The sequence below is a fragment of the Hippocampus comes genome, unplaced genomic scaffold (genome assembly GCF_001891065.2).
Source record: "Hippocampus comes isolate QL1 unplaced genomic scaffold, H_comes_QL1_v1.1 scaffold41, whole genome shotgun sequence".
Classification (NCBI taxonomy): domain Eukaryota; kingdom Metazoa; phylum Chordata; class Actinopteri; order Syngnathiformes; family Syngnathidae; genus Hippocampus; species Hippocampus comes.
Window position 1 is genome coordinate 2,834,166 of NW_017805153.1, and position 8,702 is coordinate 2,842,867.

Below are 8,702 nucleotides of genomic sequence, written 5' to 3' on the forward strand. Positions count from 1 at the left end.
CACACACACACACACACACACACACACACACACACACAGTCAAACCTTGGTTTTCGAACGTCTCAGTTCTCGTACAATTCGGTTTTCGAACAAAAATTTGGAGTTTTTTTATGCCTCGGATGCCGAACAAATTTCTGTTCTCAAACTAACTGAGCTTGAATGCGTCACTTCACTACTCTCGGCTTCGCTTCCTCGTGTAGCGTCCATTGTGAGCAGACATTTTTGTATTGTTCAATCAAGATTTTTAAAAAAAACAGATGTGTTTGGTGAAACGCTTCCTCGTGTAGCGTTCTTTATGAGCAGACGAGTTTGTATTGTTTAATAAAAAAAAAAAGCAGACGTGTTTGGCAAGACACTTCTGTTAGGGGGAGTGAAACCCCCCTCTTTTCAGAATGGTTTGCCCCAGCAGCACGGGGGAAGTGCGTGCATTTGTTGTACGGCCGGCAGTTTTCAATACAGCGGCACATAATGAACACTCTGGTGTCCGGTGTCTCATTATTATGCAATAATCATACAGAAACAGCTTCCTCGTGTAGCGTCCATTGTGAGCAGACGAGTTTGTATTGTTCAATAAAAATAAAAAATAAAACAGACGTGTTTGGTGAGACGCTTCCTCGTGTAGCGCCCATTGTGAGCAGACGAGATTGTATTGTTCATTCAAAAAAAAGCAGACGTGTTTGGTGAGAACTACGTAATATCGGACTGTTATTTTTGCATCGTGTATCAGCCCCTAATCATGGCACCAAAGAAAGCAGGTGGAAGTGGTAAATGTAATGATGGTCAGCAGGCAAGGTTCACGTTTTATGTGACTTTTAATAACAATGTGGCAGAGCAGTAAAACATGCGGTGTGCTCACTCTAACAGTTACTTCCTGGAATGTTAATGTTAAAATTGGTGAAAATAAAACGTATTACAGTTTGATTGTACAGTATTTTACATATTACCTGCTCTCTTATTACATGTGTACAGTTTATGGTGTAAAATTATTTAAAAAAAAGTTGTTTTCTTGACTTGGAACGGATTACATTTTTTTACATTGATTCCAATGGGAAACATGGTTTCGGTTTTCGAACAATTCGGTTTTCGAAGTCTTCTGGAACGTATTATGTACGAAAACCGAGGTCAAAATGAGACAAGGCGGCACTGTGATCGACTGGTTAGCACGTTCACCTCACAGTGCAGAGGTGCAGGGTTTGATACCGGCTCCAGCCTTCCTATGTGGGCTTTGCATGTTCTCCCCGTGCCTGCATGGGTTTTCTCCGCAGGCACTCCGGTTTCCTTCTACATTCCAAAAACATGCATGACAGGTTGATGGAACACTCTCAATTTTCCCAAGGTGTGATTTGTGAGAGTGAAAGGTTGTTGTCTGTGTGTGCCCTGCGATTGGCTAGCAACCAGTTCAGGGTGTCCCCTGCCTACTACCCGAAGACAGCTGAGATAGGCTCCAGCATGTCCGCGACCCTCGTGAGGATAAGCAGATCAGAAAATGGATGGATATATCTACAATTGGTCATTTGTTGAACATCCAGATATGATTACAGTTGTACAGAATGAATATTCAGGGTAAGAGTCAGAACAATACATAAGCAGTGAAGTGTTTGTTTCCTTTTGTTCGTATGAATTTCAACCCATTTCACTTGAGTGTTTGTGTGTGAGAGAAAAAGGCACCTGGTTCTGTTTATGGAGTTGGAATTCACTGTAAAAATTACAACTTTTTTCCTTTCCTCACTCCTCAACCCCAAACACATATGAAAACACACACACACACACACACACACACACACACACACACACACACACACAAAACCCATAATTATCCAGAACCAGCATGAAGAGGCTCTTACTGTAGCTACTTGTTGAGAGTATGTATTTTACAGCAGTGTGATCTTTGTTCTAAATGAGGCTCACTGTCCCCTGGCGTCAGCCGATGCTCAAACCAAAGTCTAGCATACAGATTTATAAAAGAAAGCACTCTCTCGATCAGCGATGGGCGACTTATTGATGTTATCTACGATACTGGGGGCCCACAAAAGATGTACTTCTTCACCAGATATACGACAAAAAGACAATTTAGGGGACAATTTAGTGCATTCAAACACCCTAGCATGCATGCTTTTAGAATGTGGGAGAAACCCCCTGTAGACACAGAGAGTACATGGATGGATGGATGGATAAGTGAATTGGTGGGTGCCAAGCTGTGAGTATGCAGGGGTATGCATACTCCCCTGCCCCGCGACACAATTTTTTGTTGGGGGGGGGGGGGGGTTGAGGGGAGAGAAATCAATCAAGGGGCCACTCAGAGTGCGTTGCCCATCCCTGCCCTAGACAATGTATGTCCTGTTTAAAGACACCCATCGTGTGCTTGGTGACATCATGTCTAGGAAGGCTTCTTTAATAACATATCTCACTCTGCAGATGATCTTTAGATAAGTAGTGTGTGAGAGCACATGTGTATGCAATTGCGTGTATCATATCCCTTTCTTCACTGCACACATCTGCGTGCGTACGTCTTTCCATGTCTCACAGACTTGACCACATATTTATGCCTCTTGAAGGACGGCTGGTCAGTAGAATCAATGGCTGTCTTGAGATACAGGAAGGCACGATGTAAGTGTGAATTTGGTTCCAAAAGCATACACCTACCAGATTGAATGACCACAAAGCTGTCGTGGGCCAACCGTAACTTTTGCCAGAAAAATTGTATCTTTTTTTTTCACCATCTGCAGTACTGAAGGCTCCAGAAAGGTGTACCACATGCAGGGAGAGAATCACTCTGCATGGATTCGTATGTAGTATGTGTAAGGAAAGTGAATGCGAAGTGAATGCATTCATACATCCAAAGTTCACTCTCAGTAGTCCCTCGGGACTTTGCCAAACCACCGCAGGATGATATCCATGCTTGCATGCTCAGTTGCTGTTCGGGGAAACCCTCCACTATAACAAATAACTGTACTGTATACTTATTGTATGAGTCATTCTCATATAATTTGATTAACAATGACAAACATATTGTTTAATTTATTACTATTTTGATGGCACCTTGGCTTAATTGTATGTGTCTCCCACGCTGAAACAGCCATGCTTGAAGTCCCATTTTTGAAAAAAAAAAAAAATGGTGAATTCACATTTAAAGACAAGGTCAAAATAAAGACACCATTTTAATGGCAGTCCATTGCCAATGTCAGCTGAACAAGATTTGTTAAACTTCGGTTTTGCCTTTGTTGGTAAAACTGATTGACAGAGCAAAGGGTGGAGGCCCACTGAAATACACTTCTTCATAACAGTAAAAAAGAAAGCGCATTATGGGAAAGACATAAACAGAAAAAAAAAACTGTCAGGACTCTGCTCTTCCATTAGGGTTCGTACTTCATGAGGTTAAAAACCATATTGAGTCATCAGTGGATGCTCAAAACAGACAGCTTAAACCAATTATCATGACATGATAACCATCATTGAAATATAGTGAACTTAACCAATTGTTTCGGTAAAAATTTCAAAGTGCTCTGCGATATGGGTGAGACTGGACATGTATTATTTTATGAATCTCTTTAGCGGTCAGAGAAAGTACTGTATTAAGATAGGTAGATCTGGAATAATGTTTAAAAGATGCAATGTTGTCCTTTTCGACATCCTAACGTGGAAATGTTCCCCATTATACCTTGAAAGCAGGAGCATCCTGCCAATATGGTGAGTGAAAGTGAGCCAAGCTGTTCACAGGCTGATTCATGCGAAGGGACTAATGACAAAGATTAAAGCGCGTTTTAAGAGTCCTACAGCAAAGATGATTTGTTGCATAATAACATCAAGAACAAAAACAGAAGTTCTGCCTCCAGGATGGTTTGAACATCATTTGATTATATGGTGTGGCACAAAATAGACTCTTTCAAAGAATAACCACAGTATTGGCTTGGCCTGGACAGGACATTCTTTCGAGGTATCGACTCTCCAAATAGAGAGCGCTGGCAAAAAAGCAACAGAAAAGAAAAAAAAAAAATCAAACGATTTCAATGTGAATCTGAGAGTTAAATGTGAGATGACGCCAAGTGACAGAACAGAACAAAGATGAAGAGCGGCTGAAGGTGAAGTGCGGTATTCGGTTGGCTCTGGGCCTTGCCTCTTCTCTGGAGTCTCTCTTCCATCCACAGTGACATGTGGTTTCATGGCCATTACCGCACCACATTATAGTGCGATGTGCCGTAATGTGAGGCGTCCATATGCACTCCTCTGTCTGCTGGCTCCATAAAACATGCAGGCCCAACTGTTTCTGTTGGTGTCAGTGCACACAATTGAATCAAATGAACCCACCCCCCACCACCCCCACCCCTGCGCACCCACACACACAACTCATTTTACTGAGTGTATATCGAAGGAAACATCAAGTCCAAGTTAGAAAAGCCATAAAACCTGCAGATGTTAACACTTACAGAACGTGACAAACTACTTTAATCTAGTTTTCATTTTTTTGGAATCATTCATGATACTTCATGAGATTTTAAAGTGGCAATACTTAACAGACTTCACCATCTGCGCATTATGTAGTCAACCAAATTGGAGTATGTATCAAAATTAAAGGAAGTGAGAGGCTGCATTCAGAATGTCTTTCTGTGTTTTTCCACATTGTGACTGTTTGTGTGTGTGTGTGTGTGTGTGTGTGTGTGTGTGTGTGTGTGTGTGTGTGTGTGTGTGTGTGTGTGTGTGTGTGTGTGTGTGTGTGTGTGTGTGTGTGTGTGTGTGTGTGCATTCACGTCTGTCCCGGGCTGCTGAGCAGAAGGTCTCCACAGGGCGATCTTGTTGTGGGTGGACTCTGGGATTCGCCGTGAAAAAAATACGAACAAACAAAAAAATCCAAGGACATTTCCTGACTAGTGCCTCAGCATACAAAGCAGTGTCTGGTTATGTGATCACTCGCATTCTTTATTTGAACATTTATAAGACAACATGCTTAAAAAAAAAAAGCTGTGAAATGTTTGCTTGAAATGGAGCATGATCGCTCGATATTTTGGTTTACTCAATTTGTTTGCCCTGCGTGCTTTGGAACAACGTATTTGTACAATTTTGTGAAAAAGGGATTGGAGCTATGCGCACGGGTGAAGATTTTCTTATCTGGCTCAGCTCAGATGATTATTTTGTCTGTGCAAAGTGGGTGACAACAGGCCTTCACACAGAGAGCAAGATTGTGTCCTTCGGTTCCGATAGTTGGACAGGAGCTGTTGAAATAGAATTCAGCAGGCTGAGCTGCAGACAAAGCCAGCATTATATTGTAACACGTGGACCTGAGACGCATTGCAAGTCAACGCGATGCCTGCTGCGGTGCAGGGCCCGAATCAAGCCATGATACCTACAAGTGGTTTATAAAAACAGATGATGATAGCAATTTATGAGTGACACAATTGTGCGCTTGATCGGCATATTTTCAACTTGCAACGCAGATGCGGGCAGTTATTAAAACTAGATCTGATCATGTTCTTAAGGCAGAGATTCCCAATGAGGGGGCTTTGACAGCAGTGTGTGTGGTGAGAGCTCATCGGGGCTCTGCAGGAAATGAGCCAATATCACTTAATTGGTCCAATAAAGTTTCTTTTCAAATCCCAAATATATCTTTGTTCAGCTATCATGCCACCAATGTACAGCGTCAGGTAGAACGTTTACGCTGATCAACACATTTTGTAAGGGGTGAGTAAATTTAGACGAGATCTTCAGTGTTTGTACTTTTTGTTTGGTGGTGTGCCGATTTAAAAAAGCCAACGTAAAAAGCACAGCTTGACTCCAAAAAGGTTGGCCTTACAATATTGTCTTATGAAAGAGTTAAACCTGGCCTACTACTGTTTATCGCAAAACAACAAATTCCCCATTTGGGCTTCAAAATAACTTCAAAAACAGAACACAAGCAGAATTGAAGTCACGTGAGATACTCTTCAGTGACAACGTTGACATGTATGATGCCACGTGAAGGCCACAGTTTGTCGTAGTTTTGGGGGGTGTATGTTTTTCAGGATAGTTGCACGTCTCCATTGAGCCGAAGGGGTTTCTCTCTATTTCCATGACAACCCCTCTCGCAATGAACAGTGAAGGACCTCTTCGGGTTGGTCTACCTCAGGACAGGTTGAGGTCAGGAGTCTCATTTATAAAACCATACAAACTGGAGTGCAAAACAATAACGCAAGGATTAAACTGCGAGTGCATCTCAAGAGTTGTTATTGTGTTTTAAAATTTTGGCACAAAGAGATGAAACCTGAAATGTCACTGTCTAAGAATAGACTGCATTTCCGTTCTTCAAATGTGCACCTCCCTCCCTCCGGGCGTGAGCTGATGAAGGGAAATAGAGGGATAATGCCGGTCGTGATCAGGACTTGGTAGAGTGGCCCGTGATGGGGTGCTATAAATAGAACTCTCATCTTGGCTCGTGCCCTCTGCTCTTGCACTGCCCACTCTGCTGTCCCACACTTGGATGACCCCCCCCGCCCCAACCCGACCCCCACCCCCCTCAGCCTGTCCTTCCCCGGTTACACCCTCTCCGTCCAGCCCTCGTTCCCATACAGCACCTGCTCCGACACCTCCTCTGCCAACTGGCTGATGTCATGCTTTGGTAACCGGACAGTCATCCTCACGCTGTCGCGCTAAATGGCAGCCAATGCGGGGACATCCGTGCCTACCCCCCACCCCACCACACGCAGTTGCACTCCCACTCGTTACTGCCTCCTCAGCATGTGTACATATCACAACACAAATACTGTCTGAGAAGTGTACGAGGATGTTCTTACACAAAATAATCTGCAAGTCCTTGTTGAGGTGCCATGTTTTTTTGATACAGAAAAATGAGTCCAAAATTAAATAACATTAACATGTCCTCGAACATAAACAACTCTTTTTTCTCTTTTCAGGGGAAGTGAGAAGAAACAACTGGAAGAATGTACTTGCACAAGTATGCACACCCTCTCAAATCCGGGATTTCGCTGAGTTCTGAATTAATCACATTATAAAATGTTAAACAGCAGTCAGCACACACCTCTATTTAAATTGCCCCTAAGGAACCCCAAACAAAGTTCAGATGTTGTAGTTGGCTTTTTGTGACATTTGGGGGGCTTTGTCGCAGAACCCTCATACTGTTCAAACGGTCATTCCCTCCACCTTGACAAAGGCACCAGTTCCATCTGAAATAAAAAGTCCCAAAGCATTATACTGGGACCACCGCAGTTCATTGTGGATGCAGTGGTTCTTTTTTTTTTTGGGTGATGTTTTTGTGATGGCCAAAAGGTTCAACCTTGGTTTCATCAGACCATAATGCATTTTTCCACAGGTGACAGATTTTGTTGCGGTCAGAAAATCCTGGACTGGGACAGGGCTGAGTAGACTTTTTATATCCACCATAATCAAGTCATCGTTCCTTCTGAAAAGTACTTCTGAAATGTGTAACATTAGGATGCGAACAAGGCACCTAAATTAAGTCAAGATTTGACGTCGGTAAGGGCTTGCACTCTTTACGAAGGGCCTTGTTAGATTTTGATTCTTTTGATTCTGAGGGTCGGGCAGTCTCTGTGGATCAATCAATTAGTTCTTCCACATCACTCCTGCTATCAAGGTAGAACTATTGAATTGTACGAAATGATGTCTCATGTCCAGCGCCTGATTAATTGATTGAAATGATTGAGGTTTGTCGCAATACACAATATTACAAAATTCCAGTGATGTTAAATCAACATTCAACAGAAGCATCATTTTACTTGATGACCTTCATGACATGACTGATCCAACTCCAATCTTTGGTCAGACAAAATGATTTACTCAGTCGCTCAAGACGTGTGTTAATGAGCATCAGCGCTTTGCCTATTTGTCGCAGACTTCCCGTTTGACCTCTCATTGGTTGTGTCACTGACCCGTGACTTTGTTATTGCCACACAGGGGTCTGGCTCCTCTAAACACACTTTGCGTGCCCCCCTGTCTGCCTGTCTGTGTGCATTTCCTGTCGTCATCATCTCTGCTTCCTGTGCTTTTATTCCCTGTCATTGAGGGACTCAACACGAGAAAGTCCTCCACATCCACTTCAGCCACTCACGGATTAACGAGGAGACTGCAAGACTGGATTCCCATTGTGTTACATAAAGACCCACAAAGTCACATTCTGTCCCTTACATATTGCTTACGATGTATTACATGATTTTGGAAGAAAGACATGCCTCGATCTCAGTTTTAGTATCCTCATCTTCCATCGTCCTTTCACTCTCCTTTTTTATGCTCTCACCACAATAACATTTCATCTACCTGTGTGAATCTCCCCTTGTTGTGTCAATGTTTGCTTATGCTCAGCTCCACACAAACTAGGCTCAGGTCCAGCAAGGATGAACCAACACACTGGATGGAGCAATGGCCAATACTCAGTGGCGGTTCTCAACACTTTTATCTGGGCTGGCAGGAGGTTCAGGTGGGATGGCGGAGAGTAATAGGCGGGGTACACCCTGAACCGGGTGCCAGCCAGGGCCCACATAGACTAGCAACCATCACACCTAGGGATAATTTAGAGTGTTCCATTACCCAACCGTGCATGTTTTTGGAATCGGGGAGGAAACCGGAGTAACCCACGCAGGAATGGGGAGAACAAACTCCACACAATTGAGGCCTGAAGAGAGAGAAAGAGAGGGAGGGAGAGAGAGAGAGAGAGAGAGAGAGACTATATGTGTGTGTGTCTCACACACACACATATATAT

The 8,702-nt window shown here is 43.2% G+C and overlaps 1 long non-coding RNA gene across 1 annotated transcript in view; it reads left to right on the top strand.

Moving 5' to 3' along the window:
* The first annotated feature begins 1,002 nt into the window (after window positions 1-1,002).
* LOC109514959 (uncharacterized) overlaps window positions 1,003-8,702 on the top strand; it is a 7,748-nt gene continuing 48 nt past the window's right edge. The window contains exons 1-2 of the long non-coding RNA XR_002168084.1: window positions 1,003-1,121; window positions 7,451-7,457. This is a non-coding gene — a long non-coding RNA (uncharacterized LOC109514959). The remainder of the gene's footprint in view (window positions 1,122-7,450; window positions 7,458-8,702) is intronic.